Genomic DNA, 16,907 nt, shown 5'->3' on the forward strand with positions numbered 1-16,907 from the left:
GCTGCTCCTCCAATTTCCGGCGGGCCTCACTATGGCACTGGAGGAGGCCCATGACAGAGGTCAGACTGGGAATGGGAGGGGGAGTTAAAGTGCTGGGCCACCGGGAGATCAGTTGCGTTAATGCGGACCGAGCGCAGGTGTTCAGCGAAGCGATCGCCGAGCCTGCGCCTGGTTTCGCCGATATAGATGAGTTGACATCTAGAGCAGCGGATGCAATAGATGAGGTTGGAGGAGGTGCAGGTGAACCTCTGTCTCACCTGGAAAGAATGTTTGGGTCCTTTGATGGAGTTGAGGGGGGAGGTAAAGGGACATGTGTTGCATCTCGTGCGGTTGCAAGGGAAAGTGCCCGGGGTTAGGGTGGTTTGGGTAGGAAGGGACGAGTGGACCAGGGAGTTGCGGAGGGAACGGTCTCTGCGGAATGCAGAGAGGGGAGGGGATGGGAAGATATGGCCAGTGGTGGGGTCCTGTTGTAGGTGACGGAAATGTTGGTGGATGATATGTTGGATCCGCTGGCTGGTGGGGTGGAAGGTGAGAACGGACATTTATTACAAGCCCACCGACTCGCACAGCTATCTGGACTACACTTCTTCCCACCCGGTCCCCTGCAAAAAGTCTATCCCCTACTCCCAATTCCTCCGTCTACGCCGCATCTGTGCCCGGGATGAGGTGTTTCAGACTAGGGCCTCCGAGATGTCCTCGTTTTTCAGAAAACGGGGCTTCCCCTCCTCCATTATAGATGAGGCTCTCACTAGGGTCTCTTCTACATCCCGCAGCTCCGCTCTTGCTCCCCATCCCCCCACTCGCAACAAGGACAGGATCCCCCTCGTTCAGGTTGGGAAAGCGATATGAATGTCATCTATCCCTGTCCTCCATAGATGCTGCCTGATACACCGAGTTGTGTTTTTGTCACTAGAGGGAGTCTAGATGTGTGGACCTTTATATCAAAAGAGGACTTGAAGTGTCTAATTCCAGTTTGTCAGAAGGTATTTGTTCCCACTGTGGCCGCTGTTCTTCATGTTTGCAGTGAGCAATCCTTGAAATAAGAGTTGTGGAATGACACGGACCTTGAGATAGAACCTTCCGGCAGAAGTGCTGAACTGTACAATTGTGCTTAATTGTCACATGTACCCCACAACAGAACAATGAAATCATTATTTGCTGCAGCTTAACAGCCCATAAACGTACCACAGATGACAAGCAACGATCAAAAGCACAATAAATTAGGAAGCATAATTCTAGGTAACCTTAATAGTTCAAAACTCAGTCCTTCCCGAAGTCCCACAGTCCATGGGAGATCATAGTTGCTGTGGTTAGAGCTTCCCGAAGTCCCACAGTCCATAGGAGATCATAGTTGCTGTGGTTAGTGTTGTAGTAATTATAGTCATACAGCATGGAAATAGACCCTTTGGCCCAGCCTGACCAAGATGCCCACTAGTCCCACCTGCCTGTGTTCTGCCCATATCCCTCTCAACCTCTCCTATCCAGGTGCCCGTCCAAATGTCTTTTTGGGACATTTAATAGCTGGGGAGAAACTGTTCTTCAACCTAGTGACGGTGGGTTTCTTGTTCCTGCACCTCTTCCCGATGGGCAGTGACCAAGGTAAAACCATACTGAAGGTTAAAGCAGGCCCACCGACTACTAGTGTTCCCTGTACACGAGCACTATCCTGCAGACTAGGGACAAATCACAATTTTCACCATACAAACAGCTAACAATGGCCTGTTTCCTTTAGCATCGTTACTTTTTGCATATCTTTCATTCATTGGTCTTTATTTCTCTACATCATTATCTATATCTCTCGTTTCCCTTATCCTAACCAGTCTGTAGAAGGGTCTCGACCCGAAACGTCACCCATTCCTTCTCTCCAGAGATGCTGCCCGACCCGCTGAGTTACCCCAGCACTCTGTGAAACGTCACCCATTGCTTCTCTCCAGAGATGCTGCCTGACCCGCTGAGTTACTCCAACATTTTGTGTCGATCTGACATTACTTTCTATGTGAAGAGAGAATCTACAGAACTTGTAAGTCACATAACCCTGTCGTGAAGAGAGAATGCAAACTATTGAGATAAGATTTCCAAATCCAACTGAAATGTTGAGTAAAGCCAACATTCTGTGGTGGCGACAGCAGAATACAGCACAAACAATGGGATATTTTATTCTGGAAAGAACTGAAGAACACATGTCTCCAGAGAAATAGTGTTCAGCTGAAATAATATCTGGTGTGTTCACTTTATAAGCCTTGAATTACAAGTCAGCTGAGACTTAGTTGGAACAAATGCCAATGTCTTCATCCGACAGTTACAGAGGCTCGTGATCCAGTCCAGACACTCAAGGCCCCACACCTCAGAACAACACTTTCAGCATTGCAGGCAGCATGGCTGTTGCATCTGCAACCTGGATGAGATTTTGTACAGAGCCTACCTGCCCCCCCACCCCCCCCCCCCCCCCCCCCCCCCCCCCCCCCAGAGAACAGCGTGATCCCATGGCAACACTTTGGAGAAGTATAGGGAGTAGTGTATCAACAAGGAACTGTAGATGCTGGCTTACCAAGGAAAGCCAAAATGCTGGAGTAACTCAGCGGGTTAGCAGGCAGTAACCCCTGGAGAATATGGATTGGTGACCTTTTAGATCAGGATCCTTCTTCAGAATTCCCGTCCTTAGGTGGAGTAATTCTCCATGCCAACGTATCCCACAACCAACATTAAAACATTATTTGCCATTATCCCATCAATATCTGTGGGATATTTTGGTTGTGAGATTGCTGGCCCGAGACAGCTAATCTGCTCTCCATGTGTGAATCTATTCACAATGACTGGATGTCAGGCTGGTGCTTAATCCAGAGGCATCCACTGGAAAGTAAATGTTAAAATTAGTCATCTTGATTCATGTTGGGTGCGTTGTTTAATAAAATTTGAACTGGGAGTTAGGTTCATAAGACATTGGTGCAGGATTAGGCCATTCGGCCCATCGAGTCTATTCCACCATCAGTCATGGAGTAACAACATTTGGTTACAGGATAGGTTCTCACACTGAGGGTGAAGGCGTAGGGAAGGGGCTGCCAGAGGGGCTGAGGCTGGTACGATAACATGGTAAGAGACACTATAATCCAAGGTACATGGATAGGAAAGGTTGAGAGGGGTATGGATAAAACACAGGCAGGTGGGACATCTTGGTCGGCATCAACGAGTTGTGCCAAAGCAACTGTTTCCATGTTGTATGACTTGGAATAATGGTTTGGGCAAAGTTTTATTAATATACAGTGGGTGGTGGGTGCCTGGAACATGTTGCTAGGAGCCAGCTCCGATAGTGCAATGGAGGGGTGTGGCTCATGTGCAGGCAGACATTAGTTTAAGTTGCCTTTGGTACAGGCACCGTGGGCCAAAGGGCCTGTCCCTGTGCTATACGGTTCCATATAATCCAGAGACATTGGGCAAATCTCAACACCACAGCTGGGAGGTTTGTACACCATGAATAATCTGGGGTTAAAATATCCATCCTCAATTATGTGACCACAAAATTACCAGACTGTTGCAAGTCTATCACACTCATTACTGGCTGTGGGGGATAGAAATGTGCCAAGCTTAGTCAGCCTGGCCTGTAAACACCAATGTCCAGGGGAAGGTGCCAGCCATTCAGCTGTGGCAGAACCCCAGTAAAACATCCACTCAGCATTAACTTTGGCACCACGCAGCCTTGTCAACTCCTCCTCCACAGCATTTTGGAACTGGTATCTGTTGGAACAGTTCCACAAATGCCACAAAGCTGAGATGTGAGAATGAGCCGTCTCTCCAGCCAAGTGTTCCATTGCACTTATACCTCTGATACCTACCTGATAATGTGGAAAATTGGCAAATTATGTCCAGCCCAAAACGGTGTCAGACCCAGTCCAGCTAATTAATCTGTTCTACATCATCAGCCACGTAACAAGGCTGGTGTCGACAGTACTATCAGGTGACAGTGTATGTCCAGTCTGGTCACAACTGTTCATGTGCGTTTTATCAGGACCACTTAGCTCCAGCCGTGGTCCAAACAGCTTCTTCCTTTCAACCATCAGGCTCGTTAAGCATGCGCAGGAAGGAACTGCAGATGCTGGAAAAAGCTAAAGTAACTCTAGTCTGAGGAAGGGTCTCGATCCGAAACGTCACCCGTTCCTTCTCTCCAGAGATGCTGCCTCTCCTGCTGAGTTTTTGAGTCTATCTTCTTACAACATGCGCCTCAGGAAAGCAGCCAACATTACACTCACACTCTGACCATTCCCTCTACTCTGCCCTCCCACTGTACAGAAGATACAAAATCCCACCAGATTCAGGAACAGAAGAACAGCTTCTTTCCTGCTGTTATTAGATTCTTGACTCTTGAAATGGCCCCTTCACTTCCTCTGTGGCTATTACACAATCTCCTAGACTTGTAATTTTGTTCTTTGCACTTCCCTTAGAGTGTATGTATTGATCGTACAATACGGTTTGACTGGATAGCACAGAGTTGTTCACTGTACCTTGGTGCACGTGACAATAACAAAACCAAACCCCTGCTCCTGGGCCACACAATGTCTACTTGTACAGTAGCAACACAACTCTGCATTCCAACTTCAAAATCCCAGCCAGAATCACTACCTCCAATGCTCCAGAATTCCCCAGGGAAGCATCATCCCAAAAGCCATCCACTGGGCCAGGACCAACACCAGCACTTCACAGCTTTGGTAGACACAAAGTGCTGGAGTAAATCAGCGGGTCAGGCAGCATCTGTGGAGAACATGGATAGGTGACGTTTCACAGAGTGCTGGAGTATCTCAGCGGGTCAGGCAGCATCTCTGGAGATAGTCAAAGTCCAGCCCCCTTCCCTGACATCAGTCTGAAGAAGGGTCTCGACCCAAAACGTCACCCATTCCTTCTCTCCAGAGATGCTGCCTGACCCGCTGAGTTACTCCAGCATTTTGTGTCTGCCTTTGATTTAAACCGGCATCCGCAGTTCCTTCCTACACATTTCACAGCTTTGGTTTGAATCACCCTGTTATTACACAAAACACTCATTATACAAGGTTTGAGAGTGTGACATTTTATTCATTAGTTCATGTATCACGACCAAATTCAAAATCACATAATTATTTAGTTTAAATGAAAACCATTGAAGTTATTGACTTGCTAATCCATTAGAAAATGGTGTCTTTTCCTTCATACATTAACCATTTTTTTCAGTTAAAATAGTCATTCGCAGAACCAGATTCTAAATATGCAGCATGTCAACAATTCCAATACGTCACGAGTTGCTTAGAAGAAAACTCAGCAGAAACAAAGTGAGAATAACAGATAAGGGATGTAGACAGAGACACTGTTCAGCTGCCCCCACTACAAGTAGACCCAGCAAGTATACCCATTCCATGCCTACCTTTATCTACACTAGGCTACCTCAAAGCAGAATTGTAAGAGCTGAAAGTAAAGGAGGTTAGCAACTGACAGAGGCACAGTTTAGCCTGGGCTACAGAATGACACAGGGAGCCCGGCTATTGACGATCTTTTGCATTTCTGTTCCATCGTTAGCTTTCTTGACTGCATTCACGACCTGTAGCAGGAAAATAAGAGCAGAGCTGGTAAAGTATTCCTCAGCAGCCACACACAAAGACCCGACTCAGTAACACAACTTTGTTTAGCTTTCATGTAGTTCGGCACACATACTTCAAAGACAAGTTGCTACAGCTCATGATGAAAGTATGTCCACAGCCTCTAATTCTCACTGCCCTCACACCATTCATCAACTCGTGAACAATGCAAGCATACTTCATTGCAAGCAACCAGACATTTTGTGGCAGGTTTTTCTTAATTCTCCGGGCATGCTATCAGGGTGAGGAGGCATGGGCCAGGTCCAGACAGCTGGGATCATGTATCCCTGGGAGTTTGGGGAAATGAGCATACCTCTGAGGAAATCAGGAGGACCAAAGTGGACAGGAGAGAGCTCTTATGGATAATATTAGGAAAAATCCAGAGATTATGTATATTAAGGGAAAGAGGATAACTAGAAGGATAATAGGGCCTCTCAGAAACCAAGACAGCCGTCCGTGTGTGGAGCTGCAGGAGGTGGGCAAAGGCTTCAATGAATATTGGTCCTCAGCTTTTACAATGGAGAAAAACAAAAAGGTTGGGTAAAATTTGGGACACGTAATGGAGAAGTCAAGGAGAGTCCATATGAAGGTCGGTCCATTTCCTGGGCATGTTCAGATGTATCCAGGGATGCTGTGGGTAGCTAGAGCAAACCATTGCAAGAGCCCGGCAGATCTATATGAATCATCGTTAAACACAAGTGATGTGCCAGATGACTGGAGGGTGGCTAATGCTGGGCCTCTAAGGGCTGCAAGGAAACGCCTGGGAACTATATACCAGTGAGCCTAACATTTGTGGTGGGTAAGTTAATGAAGAGAATTCTTAGGGATAAGATATATGCACTGCATAATCAGGGGCTGATTAGGGATAGTTAGCACGGTTTTGTACATGACTTGGGAATTTGATTGAGTTTTGTGAAGAGGAAAACAAATGAACGAGGGCAAAACCGCAGATGCTGTCCAGATGCTGTCCACCTTGCTAAGGTTTTGCATTCTCTGGAAGGTTGCATCCAGGAAGAGCTTCCCAACTGAATACAGATTTAGCTTCATGGCAGGAAGCAGAAGGTGGTAATGGAAAGGTTTTTCAGACTAGAGGCAAGTGACTCGTGGTGTCCCTCAGGGATCAGTGCTGGGCCCATTGCTGTTTGTGGTTTAGATCAATAATTTGGACGAGAATGTACAGGCCATGATTAGTAAGTTTGCAGGTGACATTAAAGTGGGTGGTATCAGCCATCAATAATTACATCAGGCTCTTGATCAGCTGGGCAGGTGGGCTGAGAAATGGCTAATGGAGTTTAATGCCAGTAAAGTGCGAGTGTTGTATTTTGGGAAGTCAGAGGCAGACCTTCACGGTGAATGGCAGGGCCCTGGGATGTGTTTTAGAGAAGAGGTATCTGCAAGTACAGGTACATTGTTCCCAAAAGTGGTTTCACAGGCAGATGGCATGGTCAAGGTGGTTTTTGGTATATTGGCCATCAGTCAGTAATAGAGTATAGATGTTTGATGTTATGTTAATGCTGCACAAGGTCTTGGTGAGGCCACACTTGGTATACTGTGTTCAGTTTTGGTCACCATTTTGTAGGATGTCATTAAGTTAGAAAGTGTGCAGAGAAGATTTACAAGGATATTGCCAGGACTTGAGGAGATGAGGTAGTAGAAGATATCGAGCAGGTTAGGACTTTATTCCTTGGAGCACAGAAGGCTGAGCTGTGATCTTAGAGGTGTATAAAATCATGAGGTAAATAGATAGAGTGAGTGCATGGAGTCTTTTACCTAGGGTACGGAAATCAAAAACAAGAGGACATATGTTTAAGGTGAGAGGAGCAAGTTTCAATACGCACCCGAGGGGCAACTTTTCACTCAGAGGGTGGTGGGTATATGAAATCAGCTGCCAGAGGGAGTTGAGGCAGACACTAGAACAACATCTAAGACATTTGACAGGTACATGGATAGGACAGAGCAATATGGGACACAGGCGTGCAATTAGATAGACGAGCTTAGATAGATATCTTCATCGGCAGTAGGGTGTGCCATGTTGTATGAATCTATGACCTTTCAATGGAACAGAAATGAATGATGCACAATACTTGTTCATCTCCACTTTTATTTCCTAGTTCCTGTAACCATTTCCCCAGCCACATTCTCTGTAAGACCTATGTTCCTGTAACCATTTCCCCAGCCACATTCTCTGTAAGACCTATGTTCCTGTAATCATTTCCCCAGCTACAATCTCTGTAAGACCTATGTTCCTGTAACCATTTCCCCAGCTACATTCTCTGTAAGACCTATGTTCCTGTAACCATTTCCCCAGCCACATTCTCTGTAAGACCTATGTTCCTGTAACTATTTCCCCAGCCACATTCTCTGTTCACTTGCACCTCTGTCCTTTATGTAAAGTTCATGTTGTCAGTTTTTAAATATCTTGCAGGTTTGCTCATCATTTCTATTTAAAATCCTATTATGCTGCATCCTGAATTTATTTCAAGCTTCAGATCAGCTACTAACTTTGCCAGCTTTTACATGTTGTGTGTGATCGCCCACCTTCTCCCGAGGTTAGTCATTGGCAAGTGCATCCTCCACCTCCCCGCCACCTTAGAACCTCACTCCCCATTGCGATATATCGTCACAAATTATTTATTTTAATATCACACCCTTAAATCTATTTGTCCACTTTAGCTAACTTTCCCCTCATTTCTTTGTAGTTCTCCTGACCGAACCTGGATATTTCATACCCACACCTTTTTGTTCTCAACACGGGTTCTAAATTTAAACATACTATGATCATAGTATGTTTAAATTTAGAATCCGTCTTGAGATTAAGTTCAAATTGTAATTAATCACTATATTTTAAATTTATAAACACATCCTTCTTGATTTATACTGTTCCAAAGATCTGTACACCAACCCCGACTACTGTTTTTTCAAACCACCCACATGAATGTCACAGGTGTCATTGAAATAATGGAAGGAAACAGATGGCAAGTAATTTAATCATAAAGATTCAACCTTGTAAAATACTAAACTGCCCACTTACATCATTTTCATAAGGGAACCCGTTGATTTCCAGTTTGGAGAAGATTAGCTGTCCATTGACTTCAATCTCAAAGCTGCCTAATTGGCAAAAGCAGAGTTTATTAAACAGACACAGGGGATTAAACAACACCCTAACCCTAACCCCAGACACACATACACAAAGTAAAGAAGCTGCACAATTATCCCCTCAACACGTGGATAAATGGAGAGTGAAAAGATCAAATGAACACCTTAAATTTTAAAGTCACCTTGAAGGATAATTTATAATGCACAAGGGAAGTTTATTTAAGGATTTCCAAAGACTATGTTTGTGCTGACTGATCTCATCTCCCTCCAATGATTTATAACCCTCTGTTCCCTGCAAATCCATGTATCTAAAAGCTTCTTAAACGCCACTATCGTATCTGCCTCCACCGTGGGGCCACCCCTGGCTGTGTGTTCCAGCCCCCACCACCCTGTGTAGAAAACCTACCCCACACATCTCTATTATTTCTCCCCCCCCCCCCCCCCCGATAGGTATGCCCTCCAGCGTCGGACATTGCCACCCCAGGGTAAAGGATCTGATTGTCTACCCTATCTATGCCTCTGATACATTTCATATACTTCGATCAAGTCTCCCCTCAAACTGCAACATTCCAGAGAAAACAATTCAAGTCTGTCCCGTCATCACAAGACTGTGGCTGAATATTTCTCCACATGGAGGACAGAGATGAGGAAAAACTTCTTCATTAGGACTGAGATGAGGAAAAACTTCTTCACCCAGAGTTGTGAATCTGTGGAATTCTCTGCCACCGAAAGCAGTGGAGGCCAATTCACTGGATGTTTTTGAGAGTTAGATTTGGCTCTTAGGGCTAAAGGAATCAAGGGGTATGGGGAAAAAGCAGGAACGGACTTCTGATTTTAGATGATCACCCATGATCATGTTGAATGCAGTACTGGCTCGAAGGGCCGAATGGCCTATGCCTGCACCTATTTTTTCTATGGAGCAGCACGTAATGCTTTATCCCAATCTGTTTAAACAGATGCTTCTGAATTAAATGTAAAACACAAAATCTGTGGGGAATATCATCAAAATGCACCTCATTGGGCATCTGTTCCACTCCCATTTCTGGCACTTCCTCTGCAGTTTATCGGGGAACCAGAATGCAAGTGGAGACAGTGCTTTTAAAAGTGTTCTTGTACACAATGTGTTTCAGGGGATAAATGCTGCAATTTGAAACTTCCTCAGGTGGGCACCAATCACAGCAGATGACGACACTTGCAATATGAAGTGAAACCCCAGCTTTGACATGCATTCAGAATCACTGCGGATTCACCCCTGTACATAGGACCTTTGGGTCATGGATGGAGGTGAAGAAATTCATGATCATTGCAACCATTCACCGGAAGATGACCACTCACTCGCTCGATGTTTTAACTTTACCTGGCCTCCCAACATCTCCAGAAATATCCGCATCAGGAAACGTCGTCAAGATTATCTCGGCGAGATCCTGATAGCGGGATTCGTACCCTCAGGCACTACTGCAGTTAACACACAAGGGAGGCAGTTAATGCTTGCAGCCATCACAGGAACAGTATCACAAGCAGCAGCACAAGGAAGCTAAATATCACACTGCAATTACCGGGTCTCTGCTGCTCCCCTCACCTTTGCCCGAGATTTAATTCCAGTATGTGGCTTGTTCCTTTCTACTATGATTTGAGAATTTCATGTCAGCCTCATCTTAGAAGCAAGTTCTCTCTGATGTAATACTGAGGCTCTGTGAGACACTGGTCAGGATGCATTTGGTGTATTGTGAGCCATTTTTGGGCCACATATCTGAGGAAGGATGTGCTGGTTCTGGAGATGGTCCAGAGGAGGTTTACAAGAACGATCCCAGAAATGAGTGGGTTAACATATGATGAACATTTGATGGCACTGGGCCTGTACCCACTGGAGTTTAGACGGATGAGGGGGGGGGGGGGGGGGGGGGGTGGGGGAACCTCATTGAAACTTACCAAATAATGAAAGGCTTGGATAGAGTGGATCTTTCCACTAGTGGGAGTCTAGGACTAGAGGTCATAGTCTCAGAATTAAAGGACATTCTTTTATGAAGGAAATGAGGAGACATTTCTTTAGTTAGAGGTGAATCTGTGCAATTCTTTGCCACAGAAGACTGTAGAGGTCAAGTCATTGGATATTTTTTATGCAGAGATAGATTCTTGATTTAGTCCAGGTGTCAGAGGTTATGGGGAGAAGGAAGTAAAATGGGGTTTGGAGTGAGAGACAGATCAGCCATGATTGAATGGCGGAATAGACTTGATGGGCCGAATGGCCTAATTCGACTCCTATCACTTATGACCTTATAACACGTTAGGAGGAACACACCTTCTCTTTGGATCTTCCTTCCTCAGATGTTTGAGGAAATGTAACATTTTGCTAAATACTGAATATAGGAGGGGAGGGGGGGGGGGGGGAGAGAGTGAGGGAGAGGAGGGTGCTGCACCAATGCAGGAGAGGTTTGGGCCCAAAGGGTCCACTTGGTCTAGTATTCTTTATTTCTTCACCAACAAACTGCTTGTGGACAAATGAGTCAATTGCAAAATGTTTTCCACTGTTCACAGAGGTTCTTTGGCAACCAACATAATAAATTGCAGAACAATATTGTGACAGAGTTGCTGTTGTATTGGGAATTGCTTAGATCCTCCCAATGAATTCCCAGGGAGACATGGCCAGGTGATAGATCCATTGCACTGTAAACAAAACAGGCTTACTGTCTATCCTGACTCCCCTGCTTATCAGAATCAGAATAACCTTTATTGTCATCCAAAAAAACAAGTCTTTTGGACGAAATTCCATTACCCACAGTCCAACAATAAGAGCAATAAAAATAAGCAATAACACACACAATCACAAACCAACACAAAACAAAAAAAAGAAACATCCATCATAGTGAGTCTCCTCCAGTCACCTCCTCACTGTGATGGAAGGCCAGAATGTCTTTTCTCTTCCCCTGCCAAATGAATTACATAGATACATAGATAATAGACAATCAGCCCCTCGAGCAGCACCGCCATTCAATGTGATCATGGCTGATCATCCACAATCAGTACCCCGTGCCTGCCTTCTCCCAATATCCCTTGATTCCGCTATCCTTAAGAGCTCTATCCAACTCTCTTTTGAATGCATCCAATGAATTGGCCTCCACTGCCTTCTGAGGCAGAGAATTCCACAAATACACAACTCTCTGTGTGAAAAAGTTTCTTCTCACCTCAGTTCTAAATGGCCTACCCCTTATTCTTAAACTGTGGTCCCTAGTTCTGGACTTCCCCCAACATCGGGAACATGTTTCCTGCACAAGATCCCTCTCATTTCCGCGACCCTTACCGGAACAAGCAAAGGGGCACAAAAGCAGCAGGAAAGGAAAGTTTATAAAAACAAGAAATATTCAAATCATGTGAGCCATAACCAAAGTTAACCTTTCCACACAAACACCTTTATTAACACTGGCATACAAATAAACCCACATATTTAAAATTGCCAAGAGAGGTGGGTGGAATGAACAAAGGGAGTATCTCACTAGGAGGCACAAGTGACAGTAGATGCTGGAGTTTAAGCAAAACAGATGATGCAAAACTGGGTGGCAGTGTGAGCTGCGAGGCTGCAGGGTGACTTGGATAGGTTGGGTGAATGGGCAGACGCATGGCAGATGCAGTATAATGTGGATAAATGTGAGGTTATCCACTTTGGTGGCAAGAACAGGAAGACAGATTATTATCCGAATGGTGTCAGATTAGAAGGGGAGGTGGAACGAGGCTTGGGTTTGCTTGTACATCACTCAATGAAAGTAAGCATGCAGGTACAGCAGGCAGTGAAGCAAGGTATAACAGTATAACAGAGCTTTATTTGTCGTTCGGTACCGAAGTACCGAACGAAACTACATAGCAGTCATAGAAAAAAAAAAAGAACACAAGACACATAGCCCCAACACAAACGTCCATCAGTGACTCCAAACACCCCCTCACTGTGATGGAGGCAACAAAACTTCCACTCTCTTCCCCACCCCCACGGACAGACAGCTCGTCCCCGACCGACCCGCACAGTCCCCGCAAGGGGATGGAAGTCCCCCCGGCCGAATCGCACCGGGCGCTGAAAGGCCCCGCGACCAAGCCTTGCGCAGTTAAGTCCCGTGGTCGAGCCGCACCAGCGATGTAAAGTCCCGCAGCCGAGCCGCACCAGCATGTTCATATCATATCATATCATATATATACAGCCGGAAACAGGCCTTTTCGGCCCACCAAGTCCGTACCGCCCAGTGATCCCCGTACATTAACACTATCCTACACCCACTAGGGACAATATTTTACATTTACCCAGCCAATTAACCTACATACCTGTACGTCTTTGGAGTGTGGGAGGAAACCGAAGATCTCGGAGAAAACCCACGCAGGTCACGGGGAGAACGTACAAACTCCTTACAGTGCAGCACCCGTAGTCAGGATCGAACCTGAGTCTCCGGCGCTGCATTCGCTGTAAAGCAGCAACTCTACCGCTGCGCTACCGTGCCGCCTTCATTGCGAGAGAATTTGAGTTTCGGGCCAAGGAGGTCCTACTGCAGTTGTACGGGGCCCTGGTGAGACCGCACCTGGAGTATTGTGTGCAGTTTTGGTCTCCTAGTTTGAGAAAGGACATTATTGCTATTGAGGGCGTGCAGCTTAGGTTCACCACGTTAATTCCCGGGAAGGCGGGACTGACGTACGATGAAAGAATGGGTCGACTGGGCTTGTATTCACTGGAATTTAAAAGGATGCGAGGAAATCTTATAGAAACATAAAATTCTTAAAGGATTGGACAGTAGATGCAGGAAAAATGTTCCCGATGTTGGGGGAGTCCAGAACCAGGGGTCACAGTTTAAGAATAAGGGGTCGGCCATTTAGGACTGAGATGAGGAACAACCTTTCCACCCAGAGACTTGTGATTGAAGGGTCTCGACCAGAAACAGCACCCATCCCTTCTCTCCTGAGATGTTGCCTGACCCGCTGAGTTACTCCAGCATTTTGTGAATAAATACCTTCGATTTGTACCAACATCTGCAGTTATTTTCTTACACAGTGAATGGCGGTGCTGGCTCGAAGGGCCGAGTGGCCTCTTCCAACCCCTATTCTCTATGTTTCTATGTTTAAAACGAAGTGCTGGAAGAACCCGGGGGGGGGGGGGGGGGGTCCGGCAGCATCTCCGGACAACACGGACAGGCGACTTTCCGGGTCGGGACCCTGCGGCTCGTTGTACCTCCTGCCCCCCCCCCCCGCCCCGCCCGGCCCCGCCCGCTGACCTGCCGACCCATGCCCGGGCGGACGGCGCTGACAAGAGCAGGCCCGGTCCCGGCCCCAGGCCCATACACCACCCACCACCACAATGCCGCCGCCTCGGTCCCCGTCCCCCGTCCCCCGCGCCCCCCCCGCCCCCGACCCCACGCCGCGGCCTACCACGCACCAGAATTCGATGTGAACCTTCACGCCCATGTCCGCTCCGTACTTCTTGCCGCCGCCGCCTCTCTGGCCTCCTACAGCTGTGGCCCCTCCCCCGCCTGAGCGTGAGCGTGAGCGTGAGCGTGCGTCGCCGGCGCCGCCCCGGCACGGGCCCGCGTTGCACCACGTGATGTTGCAGCAGCAGGGAGGCGGAGGCGCGGGGCTGTCCGTGCGCGCGCTGGAGGAGCGGGTGACGGACAGGAGCGCGGAGGACACGTCGGGGGACGGCGACGGTGGGAGGGGCAGGGCGGGAGTGGTGCCGCGGCTGGGGGTGTGCGACCGCGAGTTGCGCATGGAGCCGCGGCTAGCGTTGAGGGAGGTGCGGGAGCCGGTCTTGCGGGCCCGGTGCGGGGTGGGAGCATCCAGCAGGCTGTAACTCAGCGCCGGGCTGTCCGACATGTCCATCAGCGGCGGCTCCAGGAGGCCGAAGTCCACCCCCGAGCTCTCCTCGCGGTTCAATGAAGGCCGCGGGTCCTTCATCAGACTCTCCAGGGCAGTGAAGCCGTCCTTGTCCTTGTCCTGCAGCGAGCTCCGGGCCCAGCCCCGCTGGCGCTTTGCGTCCGGGTCCACGGCCGAAGCCTCAGAGCGGCGGTGCGGGGATTTGCCGTCCGGAGGCGAGGCCCTTCTGCTCCCGGGCGGGGACTTTGCGCCGGGGGGCGGGGACTTGCCGTCCGGAGGCGAGGCCCTTCGGCTGATGGGCGGGGACTTTGCTCCGGGGGGCGGAACCTTTCTGCCGGGGGGCGGGGACTTGCCGTCCGGAGGCGAGGCCCTTCGGCTGATGGGCGGGGACTTTGCTCCGGGGGGCGGAACCTTTCTGCCGGGGGGCGGGGACTTGCCGTCCGGAGGCGAGGCCCTTCTGCTCCCGGGCGGGGACTTTGCGCCGGGGGGCGGGGACTTGCCGTCCGGAGGCGAGGCCCTTCGGCTGACGGGCGGGGACTTTGCCCCGGGGGGCGGGAACTTTGCCCCGGGGGGCGGGGTCTTGGCGTTCGGAGACGGAGCCTTTCCGCTGGGCGGCGGGGTCTTGACGTCCGGAGGCGCCGCCTGGGGGCCAGTGGACGGGGCCTTGGTGCCAGTGGGCGCGGGCTTGCTTTCAAAGGGCGGGGCCTGCACGGGGGGCCGCGAGCCGCGTCGGGAGCGCCTGAAACGAAGGATCGGACCCTCGTCATGTATTGAGGGCCGCAGCCCGGCGAGGGCGAGCGGCGGCGGGGTCTCCCATCCTTCGAAACCAAAGCCGGAGTTGTCGGTGCCCTCTAACGAGAGCCGCGACTCGGCCTGGTTATTGGGCGAGGTCTGGGTGGCCGGGGGCGAGGCCTCGGTACCCGGGGGCGAGGCCTCAGTACCCGGGGGCGGGGCCTCAGTACCCGGGGGCGAGGCCTTGGTACGCGGGGGCGAGGCCTCAGTACCCGGGGGCGAGGCTTCCCCTCCACTGGAACTCGGGGCGGCGTCTTCCATACCCGGTAACGGGGGCTGGGCCTTCCCTGGGGCGGTGTCCACACCCGGTAACCAGGGGCGTGGTCTGGGTAACCAGGGGCGGGGCTTCTGTAAACAGGGCCGGGTGTGAGTAACCAAGTGCAGGACCTCGGTAACTAGGGGTGGAGTCTGGGTAACCAGGGGCGGAGCCTGGGTAACCATGGGCGGGCCTCTGTCAGCAGGGGCGGGGTCTGGGTAACCATGGGCGGGCCTCTAACCAGGGGCGGGGGCTCTGTAACCAGGGGCGGGGCCTCTGTAACCAGGGGCAATAGACAATAGGTGCAGGAGGAGGCCCTTCGAGCCAGCACCGCCATTCAATGTGATCATGGCTGATCATTCTCAATCAGTACCCCGTTCCTGCCTTCTCCCCATACCCCCTGGGTCTGGGTAACCAGGGGCGGGGCCTCTGTAACCAGGGGCGGGTCTGGGTAACCACGGGCGTGGCCTCTGGAACCAGGGGCGTGGCCTCTGGAACCAGGGGCGGGGGCTCTGTAACTAGGGGCGGGTCTGGGTAACCAGGGGCGGGGCCAACAGTGAGCGCCTGGACAGGGCAAGGCTTGGTGAGAGCTGGTGGCCTAAGGCCCAGTCAGAGAGGTAGGTCATTCTGGAGACACTGACGGTGGCTGACATTGCTATGGATCTGTGGAAAATAATGCTAGGAATAACAATGGCCGAAGAGAGGGCGGTTAGTGCAAGGGTTCCCAACCTGGGGTACATTTCGCCGTCCCAGGTGGTAAATTTGAACAAAATAATAATGTTAAAAACAGTATTTTTAAATTTCCCCTTTGTCGGTTGCTTTATAATGGTGGAAGTGTAAACTCCAATTACTGAACAATAGACAATAGACAATAGGTGCAGGAGGAGGCCATTCAAGCCAGCACCGCCATTCAATGTGATCATGGCTGATCATTCTCAATCAGTACCCCGTTCCTGCCTTCTCCCCATACATCCTGACTCTGCTATCCTTGAGCTCTATCCAGCTCTCTCTTGAATGCATTCAGAGAATTGTCCTCCACTACCTTGTGAGGCAGAGAATTCCACAGATTCACAACTCTCTGACTGAAAAAGTTTTTCCTCATCTCAGTTCTAAATGGCCTACCCCTTATTCGTAAACTGTGGCCCCTTGTTCTGGACTCCCCCAGCATTGGGAACGTGTTTCCTGCCTCTAACGTGTCCAACCCCTTAATAATCTTATACGTTTCGATAAGATCTCTCATCCTTCTAAATTCCAGTGTATACAAGCCGAGTCGCTCCAGTCTTTCAACATATGACAGTCCCGCCATTCCGGGAATTAACCTAGTAAAC

The 16,907-nt window shown here is 49.3% G+C and overlaps 1 pseudogene across 1 annotated transcript; it reads right to left on the reverse strand.

Moving 5' to 3' along the window:
* Positions 1-5,040: 5,040 nt before the first annotated feature.
* Positions 5,041-14,775, reverse strand: LOC144607577 (uncharacterized; annotated as a pseudogene). Its single transcript, XR_013549111.1, has 4 exons — positions 14,098-14,775; positions 10,051-10,148; positions 8,629-8,705; positions 5,041-5,560 (listed from the first exon to the last, which is right to left on the reverse strand). The product of XR_013549111.1 is annotated as an uncharacterized LOC144607577 (transcript).
* Between the last annotated feature and the right edge of the window lie 2,132 nt (positions 14,776-16,907).

The sequence above is a fragment of the Rhinoraja longicauda genome, chromosome 29, assembly GCF_053455715.1.
Source record: "Rhinoraja longicauda isolate Sanriku21f chromosome 29, sRhiLon1.1, whole genome shotgun sequence".
Lineage (NCBI taxonomy): Eukaryota > Metazoa > Chordata > Chondrichthyes > Rajiformes > Arhynchobatidae > Rhinoraja > Rhinoraja longicauda.